At 39.0% G+C, this 13,613-nt stretch overlaps 2 protein-coding genes and 1 pseudogene across 3 annotated transcripts in view; 1 reads left to right on the forward strand and 2 right to left on the reverse strand.

The window, feature by feature from the left end:
- The window catches only part of LOC309848523 (E2F-associated phosphoprotein-like), a 66,385-nt pseudogene extending 60,051 nt beyond the window's left edge, over positions 1-6,334 (reverse strand). Inside the window, exon 1 of the transcript in view lies at positions 6,238-6,334. The product of the transcript in view is annotated as an E2F-associated phosphoprotein-like (transcript). The remainder of the gene's footprint in view (positions 1-6,237) is intronic.
- LOC309848526 (ral guanine nucleotide dissociation stimulator-like) overlaps positions 1-13,613 on the reverse strand; it is a 438,233-nt gene that overhangs the window by 169,125 nt on the left and 255,495 nt on the right. The gene's annotated exons all lie outside the window — the stretch shown is intronic.
- Positions 1-13,613, forward strand: part of LOC309848891 (uncharacterized protein) — a gene marked incomplete at its 3' end in the record, with an annotated part of 339,926 nt that overhangs the window by 153,872 nt on the left and 172,441 nt on the right. The window lies entirely within an intron of this gene.

The following is a 13,613-nucleotide window of genomic DNA, read 5'->3' on the forward strand; positions in this document are numbered from 1 at the left end:
AGATTTTGGCTCAGGTCATGATCTCAGGATCCTGTGATCAAGCCCCTTGCCTGGCTCCATGCTGGGTGTGGAGCCTGCTTGGGATTCTCTCTCTCCCTCTGCCCCTACTCTCTACCCCCGTGCTCATGTGCTAGCTCTCGGGGCTGGGGGGAGGGAGGGAACAAGATAAAACTTTGATGTTCTCCTTTTATATATGAGTTTACAGCATCCATGGAGTCTAATGAAAGGTTTTATAAAATATCATTATTAATTCATAAATATTTATATGATTAATGTGCTTTTTATCAATTGCAGTATTTCTTTTGAATGAAATTTGGCTCTTGAATCGGTACAAAATATATTCCAGGCTGATCTACATTTGTATAATTCCTGTCCCAGACCTAGTGTAGCCATATCTGTAAGACATCCTAGTTCCTTTTTGTGGGAAAAAGGTTCTTAAAGACTACAATCTGTGTGCCAGGGAAACTTGTTGCTGCTAGGCCTTTCAGTGGATAGAAGTTGAACACACACACACACACACACACACACACACACACACAGACACACACACAAACTCGAGTTTATACTAATACTTTAAATTCCAATTTAAGGGGCATCTGGGTGGCTTAGTGGGTTTAAGCCTCTGCCTTTGGCTCAGGTTATGATCTCAGGGTCCTGGGATCAAGCCCTGCATTGGGCTCTCTGCTCAGTGGATAGCCTTCCCCCACCCCTTCTGCCTGCATCTCTGTCTACTTGCGATCTCTGCCAAATAAATAAAATAAAATCTTAAAAAAAGAAATTATTAAAAAAAAGATTTCTTCTTTTTATTCTTAGACTATTTCAATACGCATGGATAGTAAAAACTCCATGTTTTAAAGTTGCTCGAACTAATTTTTTGTGTAGTTCTCCCACGGACTGGATAAACATTTAGGTGTCACTGATCTCTGTTTCCTTTCAGCTTTAGGAATTTCTTTTTTTCCTCTGAGATATTTTGGATTTAATTTAGTTTAAAAAATGATCGATGCAAAGTAAATATTTTTAAAAAGGTACTTTGATTCCTCTCTACTCTTCCTCTTTCTCTATAACCATTTTTATTAGTTTTTAATTTATCCTTCCTGGTTTTTAAATATAAGTAAATGTACATGTCTGTGGATGTGTTTGACATTACCCTTAAAAAAAAAAATACTTATTTTTAGAGAGAAAGTGTGTGTGCAAGTTTGGGTTGGGTAGGGCAGTGGGAGAGAGAATCTCAAGCAGATTCTCCGCTGGGCACAGAACCTGAATTGGGGCTCGATCCCAAAGCCTGATACCATGATGAGATCAGCTCCTGAGCAGAAACCAAGAGTCCGGTGCTTAACCGTCAGAGCCACCCAGGCACCTTGACACTGCCCCTTAAAACAGTCTCCTCTGCCTAGGCTTTTTAGGTTAGTGAGGATGTGACCTCCCTGCCTGGTAGTGCTTTGAGAAGTGTCCTCTTCCCTCTTCTTCCACATTCAAAGTCTCCCCACGTCCTCATCAATCAACGTATGGGTGTTTTGTCAGCTCGCTTTGGGAACCAGTGTGTCTTAGTGGGAAGGAAAAAGGAAGACAATGAATGTTGATCAAATTGTGTGTCATTGTCTCCTAAGGTAGGATTATTTCCCCCCATTATTAAAGAGGAGGACGTTAAAGTTCAGTAGGCTGTAGTTACACACGGCTGGTAAGAAGTCGGTTCATGTGGAGGATTCAATGCACCTGAAGTCTGTTTGTAATATATCAAGAGTGATGTGCAGGTATCTCAGCATTTCAGTGGTGGTTGTGCTAGCATACTGAAAAGTTGTTGTTGTTTTTAAGATTTTTATTTATTCATTTAGTTGAGAGAAAACACAGTGTGGGGGGATGGATGGTAGGAGCAGAGGGAGAAACAGACTCCCCGCTTGGCAGGGAGCCTAATGTGGGGCTTGATCCCAGGACCCCAGGATCATGTCTTGAGCAGAAGGCAGACACTTAACCGACTGAGCCACCCAGGTGCCCTTGAAAATTTTTAATCTAACATTTCAGAGGTTCTCATTTTATTTGCTTTTTATTATTAATATTTTTTAGATTTTTTTAATTTATTCATTGGAGAGAGAGCAAACATGAGTGGTGGGTGGCGGGGGGGAGTTGCGGGGAGGGTCAGGAGGAGAGGAGGGAGCACACTCCCCACTGAGCAGGGAAGCCTGATGCAGGGCTCAATGCTAGAACCCTGGGATCATGAACTGAGTTGGAGGCAGACGCTTAACCAACTGAGCCACTCAGGGACCCTTTGTTTTTATTTTTTGATGGCACTTAAGAATCTGATAGAAAACCTCACTTTTGTGTCTTTTCAAAAGAATTTTTGATAGTTATATTTTAAAATGTATAATATATGAAATGCTTAATATCTACAATGTAACAATGGGAATTGAAAAAAGAATTATAAAGAAGTCTAAGATTTTTAATTACTCTTACTGTTTAAACTGTATAGTTTTAAAATTAGTTTTCATGAAGGCCAAATTTAGTGCATATATTTTCTTTCTGTTTTAACCTGAAACCAATGCCTGGAGCATCCGTTTAATGTTCAAATGGCAGATTAGCAGACAGAATAATTATTTCTACTCTCAGATAATTTATGAGGACCATAAATTCCCTATCTTCTCTCTGTTTTCTTAACTATACATGGAAATTCATTCTCTTGAAAATGTGTTGCCCCATATTTAACAAGGTTTTTTTTTTTTTTCCTATTCTAGTTTGGGAATACCTGCTACTGTAATTCAGTTCTTCAAGCACTTTATTTTTGTCATCCATTTCGGGAAAAAGTTCTAGCATACAAGAGTCAACCTAGGAAGAAGGAGAACCTTCTTACCTGCCTAGCAGACCTCTTCCATAGCATAGCCACTCTGAAGAAGATTCCTCCTAAGAAGTTCATAACAAGATTACGGAAGGAAAATGGTAATTCTTCTACTTCTGAACGTATTCTTACGTACCAGTAAGGGTAAATAATAGCACACCACAGTTCAGCAGGCACTGACTGAGCATCATCTAAGACTGAACGTACGTTAGCCATGGAAAAACCAAAGCTGACGTTCCTGTCTTGAAGGAAGTGCTAGTTCAGTGAGGGAGGTAATCACACAGTAATTAATATGAGGTATGATTAATGTTGGAAGTATGTTCTACAAAGATTACATTCTGTATGCCAGGAAATGAGAAATGATAAATTTTTTATTTTATTTTATTTTTATTTATTTTTGCCTGCTTGGCTGTTCTATGGAGAATAAAGTTGGGGCTTCCACCCATTATCTGTTGTTTTTATAGTAGCATGTCTGTTTCATGTCTGCTTCATGTCTGTTTTACGTCTGTTAACCCATTGGATCTTTACACTACCCTGATTTAGAGAGCATGTGATCTCTCCCACTTTAGCCCTGCAAAGAATAGAGGCTAAAAAGCTTTCCAGAAACTTTTTGGCTTAGGGTAGGTGTAGGTGGTTTTAACTCCACTGACCCCCTTTTTAAAATAGTTACTGATTAAGCCTGTCTTCTCATTTCTCTCTTCAATGTTTTTCTTTTAGATTTGTATAATGCTCACAGCAGGCCCAGAAGTCAGATGTTATTACCTCATTTTATATGAAATAGTGGATGCTCAGAGGAGTTAAAATGACTTACAAGGGTCCCACACATGTTTCTGACATCTAAGTCCCATATTCTTTCTGCTGTGTTATGTTACCTCAGAAAATTAAAGTAGGATTTATCTATTTTTTTAAAATTTGCATTAGTTTTGTTTTTTTTTTAAGATTTTATGTATTTATTTGACAGAGATCACAGGTAGGCAGGAGAGGCAGGCAGAGAGAGGAGGAAACAGGCTTCCTGCCAAGTGGAGAGCCCGATCCAGGGCTCGATCCCAGGACTCTGGGAATCACGACCTGAGCCGAAGGTAGAGGCTTTAACCCACTGAGCCACCCAGGCACCCCTCAAGCAGGATTTAAATCACATGTAGAATTCTGGGTTTTGTTTGATGTAGCCAGTTTAATCATTGTGGAAATAAAATTGAGTGGTATTTTTAGTTTGATTTATTATCAAAAGATGCTCACAGAAATAAGATTTGAGACGTCTTTAAGATTGGTTACCCAACACACCATTGAATAATGCTGTCCTTAACTGCATGGACACTGTTCATTATCCCATGAACTGAGATAAGCCTGGGTCATATCCAGTGTCCTGTGTAAGAAGACACTGAGATAACATGGCAGTAGGCTATTATTCTTGAATCTGATTCACCTGTTAAAAGATTTTGTTCATTTCCTCTGTAAACAGATACAAAGCAGTTGATCATTCATTCACAAAAACAAATCTTTTTGTGTTTTCCCTATGAAATCCAAACATCTCTCTTAAGTTAGAAATCTGTGTAGTATCTTCTGTTTTTAAGAACACCAAATACAGCTCAGTTAGAGTTTGGTTGAGTGATTCAAGTCCCTTAAGTCATTTTGTCTGTATTGGTATGAAACTTCAGGGATTTTGTCTTGGTAGAAAATTCATGTACATGGTACTTGAACATGCCATCTTTCTCGGTGATTTTGTTAGTATTTTAGAAATGGTCAGCATCAGAAACATGAAACACAGAATACACAGTATTTTCTTTTTACAGGAAGTCACGCTGCACACAGAGCGCACAGAGCTCAAGTTACTGTGTTTTGAAAGTTGCGTCTCTGTGGCTTTACATGTTTGCTTGTCAAAGCAAGAATGTTTTTGTAGTGTTTATATTTTTTTAATAATTCAGTATTTTCTGAAAAATTTTTAAATGTTTTGGCAGAGTACATTGTACAGTATACTTCTTTTGTTTGATGAAATTGATTCCAGGGTGAATATTCCAAACTTATGAACTTATGCTCTCATAGTTTTGTTTCATTTTTCTATACCTCAGAAACAGTATTTAATGGAAAAGCATGTTTATTATTTGATGTTGCTGGCATTTGTATGAAGTACAGTTTTGCCTTTTGATTTTTTTTCCTGGACTATCCATTGCTTAACTCTCCTTCTGACCTTATGTTTGCTGGGGTTTTTTGTTTGTTTGTTTGTGTTTAAATCTATGGCACAAATGGATGTTGCCCATTTCAGAATTTCCACTAACTTTGACTGTTGGATTGTTGTTCTTTTTTTCTTTTTTAAATTCTAAAGAGCTTTAATATATAAAAAGGCCCATAGTTTCCAAATGTCCCTCAAAAAGGGAATTGATAATGAGTCCCATCAGAGCTGGGGAAAAAAAAAATGTTAAGGGGGTGGAGAGATGAAGGCTGACAATCATTCTCTTTCAAAAAGATCAACAATGTGTCCTCAAATAACCGCTCAGAAGGAAAAGAACTGTCCATATTTGCCTTACATACGGTATTGGGCAATTAAATGCCAACTTAGCTATTTAAGAATGACTTGCTAAAACGTTGAAAAAATGAAAGACTTCATCCTTGTCATAGACTGCCACTTCAGTGGAACATTCGGTGCACATGACTGGGTGGTAGAGATCTTCTGCTTGTGCCTCTGCTGGCTCTGCAGCATCCTCATGGTTGGACCTCATCTTCTTAGGGCCTCGCCTTTTCTTCCTGTTCTCTGGGATTTTGTATCTTAGAACCTCCTCTTTGTTGACAGAACAATTCATCACAAACATTGCTCTATACTGAGTTTTGTAGGATTCGTGCCTTTGGCAATCAAGACATAGTGTGGTCATGCAGGCAGGGCAATTCAAGACAGCATCACTATTTGGAACAGGCTGCTGTTGTTGATGTGGCCTTGTATTCCAAAACCATGGTAGCCTCTTCTCTGTGCATCAACCCAGGCCTGATCTCTGTTCTCTTTTTCAGGATCACAAAGTAACTCATCATTTGTTGGAATCCTGTGTCGCTTTTTCTTCTTCTTCTTGGTCACCTGTGCTGTTTTGTCTTCATCCTCAGAATCAGAATCAAAATATATATCATCATAGTACTTTGTCAGAGCTGTTCCAGCTTTTCCAGTTCCCGAGGAAGACCCTGTTTCCAGAGAGGATAACTTGTCCTCCATTTTTTTTATGGTAGAATTTAATTCGGCTTCCATTTCTTTTTCAAATTCATCTTCACTAGATGATTCACTTTCTCCAGTAAGACATTCTCTGATGGGTTTTCGTTTTTGGTCAGGAGTTCCATGTAAAAGCACATCCACTTCATCTTCAGAACTGCTCAAAGCGGGTTCTTCGTTGCTAGGCTCTTCTACTGCGTAGGGGTCGTAGTCCTCCTGGAGCCGGTTCATGGTGGCCTGCACCCTCGGACACCGACTACGAGCCGCCGCACAGCATCTGTTTACTCCGCAGGTGCCCCAGCTAAAGCGTCTGCCACTCCACTTCCTGGATTGTTGTTCTTAAACCAGTTTTCTTCCATGGTATGCTGTAAATAAACACGTCATGTTTTGTACTTGCAGTCGATACTAGCTCCATATTATGTTAACCACTGATATTTTATATAGCTAATCATTTCGATATTAGTTGGGAAGAAACTGTTTTAATTTCAGTAATGGATTTTTGCTTTTAAAATTTTAATTCATGTTTCCTAACCATAGCATATAAGAACTGTAGCATAGAAATTTTACAGTGTGATAAGACTTGCTCCATAAATGTGTTCTCCCTAATGAGGGGAAACTAGCTGAAAGTTTGAATTGATTAACTATTTTATATTTAGCTTCTGTTGACGGCCAGAAACTAGTGGAGAGGACCAATAGTCATGTAATTTAATGTGTTATCTCCATGAAAAAAAAAAAATAAAACATGGAAAGGGAGTTGATCAGTTATGTTAGTTCAGAGAGTTGAAGTGAGAAGCCATTGGAAAATCCGAGGCAAACTCGTTCCAAGTGGATAGAATCGAAATTGCAGTTGCCCTGAGTGATTCAAGGATGACAAGAATATTCATGTGGCTGGAGTGGAGTAAGAGCAAAAGGGCAAGGGCCTAGAACTTGGGCTTTAATTTGAAAGCCATGGTGAGCGGTTAGGGTTGCTGAGCAGGTGGGTGATGTGTTTTGATCTGGCTGCTGGGTGGTGTGGTAGCATGAGCGGGCATGGGCCGCATGAGTACAGCCCAGGAAGCCAGCCAGGAGGCTGTTGCACTAAACTAGGTAAGAAGTAAAGCCCTCTGTTCTACACTGCCAACTTCCCATAGCCACTCTACCATTCTAGAAGACTCAAAACACAGACTGATGAGCTACTTGTGTGCTAGCTAGCAGTGACTTGGCTTGGGATCACTTCTGGGGGGCTTGAAAGTCCCATCAGCTGGCACACGTAGCTGTGTGCTCTGACTCACTGGGTCTTAACAGCACAGGTAGTTCACGCTATTGTTTGGGCCCAGATTTCTTCCCATGTTGTCGTAGCTGTTTCCGCCCCTGTTGTTCATTTGGTAGTTCATTCATTCATACAACGCCAAGCACATCTAAATATGTGGCAGGCATTGTCCTGGGTGCTGGAGATACACCAGTGAATGAGACAGAAAAGATCCTTATTCTCAAGAAACCTGTATGTACCTAGCGATGCTTCAGGTGATGCAGAGAGATACTGATATAAATATGTGAGAATATATATTTAAGGATTGGTCTTCCTTAAGTGAGGAAATTATTACAAATAACACCTGTTAAATAGATGTGAGTGAATAATTCCCATGTTTATTTTAATCCTGTTTCTCCAAAAGAGCGTAAAAGATTTTTGTATTAATGAAAGCTAACTATTTCTGAATTATGAAGAACACATAACATTTTTACACGTTGATTTAGTCCCCCCCCCCTTTTTTTTGCATTAATGTTGCAGCTATTTGGGACTTTAATAATTTATACCTTTCATATTCATTTATTTATTTAATAATGAAATTGTCCCATTAGACTGTCAGTTCCATGATGAGGGGAAGCCATTTGTTTTTGGTCACCATTGTATTCCCAGCATGTAATCTAGTTCCTGGCATGTAGTAGGTGCTTACTAAATATTTGATGAGTGAGTGAGTGAATGAGTGAATTTGTTTAATTTGCCAAAGCAACTTTGAAGCCCACCTTTCCCATCATGCTACTTAGCAGAAAAGAAAGCAAACCATAAGGAAACCAAGATTTTAGAAATTAAGTGTACTCCATTTTACGGGTCTTGTCTGTGGCCATTTTGTTGATGTTGTTTTCCTGTTTATGTGGTGCTGGTTGAAGTTTTTAAATCTGTATTGACTACTCAGGCATAGTGAGAGTCTGGCACATTTACCATAATGTGTTTATAAAAAATGGACTGCAAATTATTTTAAATATTTCAACAAAATGCTTTAAGAGTATTTTCTGGTTTACTCTATATCTCATTTCCAGAGTGTTCAAGTCAGTTGAGGTATGTCTGTGCATGTGAAGTCCTTTGTTCTGTGTTAAAAGAACAACATCTAAAAAAAGTTGTTTCAAGCTTCAAAAAAACAAAAGTATTTGCCTATTTTTTCTTTATAAATTATTTTGAAAGACATGCATAGATGCTAAAATAACTTCTAACAGGAAAAAAAAACGAGACTTATTGTTTATTGTTTTTTAACCAGAAGTTTTGAAATTTATATCTTTTTAGTTATTTTCTAATTTTATAGTTTATTTTAAATATTCACAGCCAAAATACATTCATTACAACTTTGGTTAGGGGGTGCCTGGGTAGCTCAGTGGGTTAAGCCTCTGCCTTCGGCTCAGGTCATGACCCCAGGGTCCTGGGTTTGGGCCCCGCATTGGTCTCTCTGCTCCTCAGGGAGCCTGCTTCCTCCTCTCTGTCTGCCTGCCTTTCTGCCTAGTTGTGATCTCTGTCAAATAAATAAATAAAATATTTTAAAAAACCCAAAACTTTGGTTACAAAAAACTTGATTTCGTGGGAAAGAGACTACTTTAGACTGTGGCATTGAGCCAGCATACAGAGAGCCAGCATATAGAGTAAATTGTTCATATCTCACTTTAACTAGGCCCTTAGAGCTTTTATGAAATATTTTTATGGTGCTCTCTGATTATCCTTCCTTTTAGATTCCTCGCTGACTTTTCCAATTTGTTTGTATTTTCCTTGAAGACTAATCAACTCTAGCCTATTTCCTTCTTAGCAGACATGGATGGTTCTTTTGTGACCTGGTGATAGATGAGTAAGTGAGAGATAAAAAGGGGACTTTTAAGGGTGTCCTGTACACTTCTAGAAGCTGTCCAGACACTCAAAGTGTCAGGGTTGGTGAAGGAGTCGGGATGGACAAAGAGGCCACGAATCAGGCCTTCAGGAGGTGAGGGGAAGTTGACAGATGACCACAGAAAGAAGGAGGTTCAGGGTAGTATGGACAGACCTTAACAGCTTTTTTGACTGAGGGTGAGTTTTTCATATGCAAAGCAAAGTGTAATGATTTAGAAGTGGCTGCAGGGAGCTCAAAAATGCCAGAGGCTGAAAAGATGGGGAGTTTAGAGCAGAACAGTTGTTTTCTGGTGGGAACAGCAGAAAGGGTTGAGAAAGAAGAAAATCCCAAGGATGAGGAAGGAAATAAGGAACAATAAACGACTCAGAGTAATAGAGGATGGGATAGTGGGGTTGGGAGGTAGACTAGTATTTTCAGGGATGAGGCATCATTGCACTGAGAGGCAAAGTGAAAGGTGATTGACTTCAGTTACCCCAGCCTTGCCTAGACCCGTCCAGTGGTGGAACCATCTAAGGGTTCTGACCATGACTTGGTTTGTCTCAGGAAGATAGAGTAGACAGCTGGGAGGTTTTGCAGTGAGCTGTGTCAGTGTCGAGAGTGACACACAGACTTCTGGCGGCAACAGGGGATGGGGAATGGTGTCACAGTCTCTTGGATCTGTCCCTCATGGGCAAAAACCACTGGACACACAATACCAAATTATCATCAGTTAAATGTTAACACCACATAGGCTAATGCAGTATATCTTAGGACTCAAGGCTTTCATTGTTCTTAAACATAAAGGGCTTGTTGGAGGCTAATCAAATCCCTCAGGACAAGTTTAGAGAAGAGAAGTGGGGCGTGGCTCTAACTGCATTAGTATTATTGAGTTTGACTTGAACTCCAAGAAGGAGGTTTAATAAATTGCCTGTGACATACATGTAATGAAAGGTCGAACCATCCTAGGAATCCAGACAGTCTTGCTTGAGCAGCTGCACCTTACATCTGAGGCTCCTTACAGGTCTTTTTGACACCAAGAGTGAAATGAGTCTATTTGTTTTGACTGTACCTCCCAAATCCACATTTTCACTAGTTCCCATTCTGTTTGTACCGTAACTTTGCAAGAGAAGATGGTATTCCGTTTTCCAGACCAGAAAATCAAGGCCTTTTTGATTACCATAAGATTGAACATTTTCTCACATTTTTTAACTTTTTGAATTCTGTTTCTATAAAATGTTGATTTCCACACTTGGTATTTCCTTTTGTATAAGCTCTTAATGTGTTGAAGCTGTTAATAGTTTTTATGCTTTTTTTTTTTTTTTACAACCTTTTCAGGGATTTCTTATGCACAGAAAATTTTATGCAGTCATAACTGTAGCTCTTCTAAAATGTAATTTTTTGTTCTTTTTATCTTAGACTTTGCCTGTTTTGTTCCTAATTTGTTGTCTTTTATTTGAAAAATGTCAGCTGTGATATCTTTGGAATTTATTAAATGTGCCTTGAGTATCTAAAGGTAAAATATTGCTGCCCAGGTCTTCTCAGTGTGTCTGATCGCTGAGGAGCAGGTGCCAGTTGTGGGGCAGGGCCTCCCTGGGCAGGCTGCTTTGTATGCAGCTGGGCTGCTTGGGGACTGCCTGCTTTGTGTCCTGGGCCTGCCACTTCCTGGTGGCATGACTTTCCCTCTCTGATCCCATTCCCTCATTTGGAAGATGACAATAACATAGTCATAGAGTTGTTAAAAAAGATCACCTGCAACACTGCCTGTGAAGTCCTTACCTTTCAGTTTCAGTGGTGTGATGTCCAGTGCTGGGTATAAAGCAGTTCATGTTAGTGACTGGTTTTCGGTGATATTTTTTCATTTGTATAGTTACAGGGAACATTTCACAGAGTTACAAAATCTCACTTTTAGAGATTATCTGGATTGAATAGATCATTTGTGATACCGATGTTTCCTATACCTGACTGCAGATCCGAGTCCCCTGGAGGAACTTTGGAAAGTTCCAGGTTCCAGGCCTCACCTCTGACTGAATCCCTAGTGTGCATGGCCCACAATTCTCTTGGATCACTTAATATTGTTGCTTTAAAAAGAAGATCCTCATTTGTCTTAACTGTATTTTTTCCAAGTTTAGTCATATGTTTTTGTGAAAGATAATCTGTTTCTTGTACATGACTGACAATACCAGACCCTTGTATTTAGTTCTGATAGAATATTGGATATCTGTTTTACATCTAGTTTTAATCAGGTTATTAATTTTGAAGTAATTTTCTAATATATTTTTATTTTTAGAACTTTTTGACAACTACATGCAGCAAGATGCCCATGAATTCTTAAATTACCTGCTAAATACAATTGCTGATATTTTACAAGAAGAAAGAAAGCAGGAGAAACAAAATGGCCGTTTACCTAACGGTAATATTGACAATGAGAACAACAACAGCACACCAGACCCAACGTGGGTTCACGAGATTTTTCAGGGAACATTGACAAATGAAACCAGATGTCTTACTTGTGAAACTGTAAGTATGTCATCAAATTTTGTATAGAGCAGATTGAATTCATTTTTATTAAAACTTCTTAGAGATGGAGTGTGAGAGATGAACATGAAGGTGATAATTTCTTAGGTGTAGCATAAATGAATTATCGAAGCTGTACTTGCTCTCGTACTCGGTATGCTCTGTAGTAATGCTGCTTATAAACAGTGAATACCTAAGCTGACTGAAAAATACTTACTGTGGTTTGGACCGTAGTTCACCCTTGAACAACAGGGGCTTGAACTGCATGGGTCCACTTATTTGTAGATTTTTTTTTTTTGTATACGTATAGTACTGTAAATGTGAGGTTTTTAAAAATAATTTTCTTAACGACACTTTCTGTAGCTAACTTTATTATAAATACATACTATGATACATACACAAAGTGTGTGTTAATCAAGTTTTATGTTATCACTAAGGCTTCTGGTCAACCGAAGGCTCTTATAGTTAGCTTTTTGGAGACTCAGATGATTTTCAACAGTGGCAGCGTGGGTAGGAGGTTTCGGTACCTGTCACCCCCCCCTGCATTGCTCAGGGGTCAACTGTATTTGTTTTTATTTCCGTGTAAGAGGCCATAGAGTCATGTTCTGGATATTGTATATCTGTGTCTTACTTAAGTCCATAAGAAACTTACAGGTCAGGGAGGTACATTAATTTGTTTTCCCTTTTCCTGAAGTTGTGTTTATTGCTGATTGTTGGAATAAAAACTAAAGCATACTGTGTACACTCAAGCAGGGGAAAGTACCCACTGCTGGATACTTTTAAAGTGGAGCAGTAGGGAAGAAGCTTGAAAATGGATTTTTTGTGGGGTCAGGTAGCCCAGTCCTTTCTTAGTATCATTACCTTCTTAAGACATTTACATTTTAAAAGAATATGTCCTTTTTAAAAAAAAATTTAACATTTCTCATAATGAGTTTATCTGATGTTTCCTTTTAACTGAGACGCAGGTATACATTCTTGGCTGGAGTGATTCAGTTAACATGTCTTTCTCAGGGTCTCACGTGTGGGCACACAATATCCGTCTGCCTCTCGTTGGCAAAATTTTGATCTCTCATTCAAGGTGTTGTTCACTTTCTCTGGTTGATAATGTCTTGTTTTTATGCCTTGGTAAAGGCATTCTGTGGGGAGACACAAATATCTTGTTCATCAGAATCTCCCGCAACATTTAGCATCCACTCAGGTCCAGTCCTACTATGATGGTTCTACGACTAGTCTTTAATAGCACAGAAGAGTAGCATCATCCATTGGAAAAGAGAATTCACAAGCAAGAAAAATAAGACAGATGTTTTATGGATGTTTGGAAGAATAGCATGGTTACTTGTTTGTCTAAATCAGATAAACATACCTAGTATGTTGAGTGAGGCTAATAGGAAATTACATTTTTTAATTAATGGACTTCAGAAAAATTGAGTAGAAAGTACAGAAAGTTCCCAACTCTCTCTCTCTCCTTTCTTCTACTTTCCCCTATGATTCATGTCTGGTATTAATGAGGTACATTTGTTGCAGTTGATACATTATTATTATTATTATTATTATTATTATTATTATTTTAAGATTTTATTTATTTATTGGACAGAGAGCACAAGTAGGGGAAGCAGCGGGCAGAGGGAGAGGGAGAAGCAGGCTTTCCGCTGAGCAAGGGGCCAGATGTGGGGCTCGTTCCATTCTGGGATCGTGACCTGAGCCGAAGGCAGATGCTTAACCGCTTAACTGACTGAGCCACCCAGGCACCCCATGACACATTAACTAAAATCTGTAGTTCATATTTTGAGTTCAGTCTTGGTATTGCCTGTTCTGGGGTTCCATCTGTTTTGACAAATGTGTAATGACACGTGTCTGTCATTAAAGTATCTTACAGAGTAGTTTCACCCTTTGTTTCACAAATTCATCCCTCCTTCCTCTCCAAATCCCTGGCAACCCCTGATCATTTTACTGCCTCCATAGTTTTGACTTTTCCAGA

This window comes from Mustela nivalis (assembly GCF_964662115.1).
Source record: "Mustela nivalis genome assembly, chromosome: 15".
Taxonomy (NCBI): domain Eukaryota; kingdom Metazoa; phylum Chordata; class Mammalia; order Carnivora; family Mustelidae; genus Mustela; species Mustela nivalis.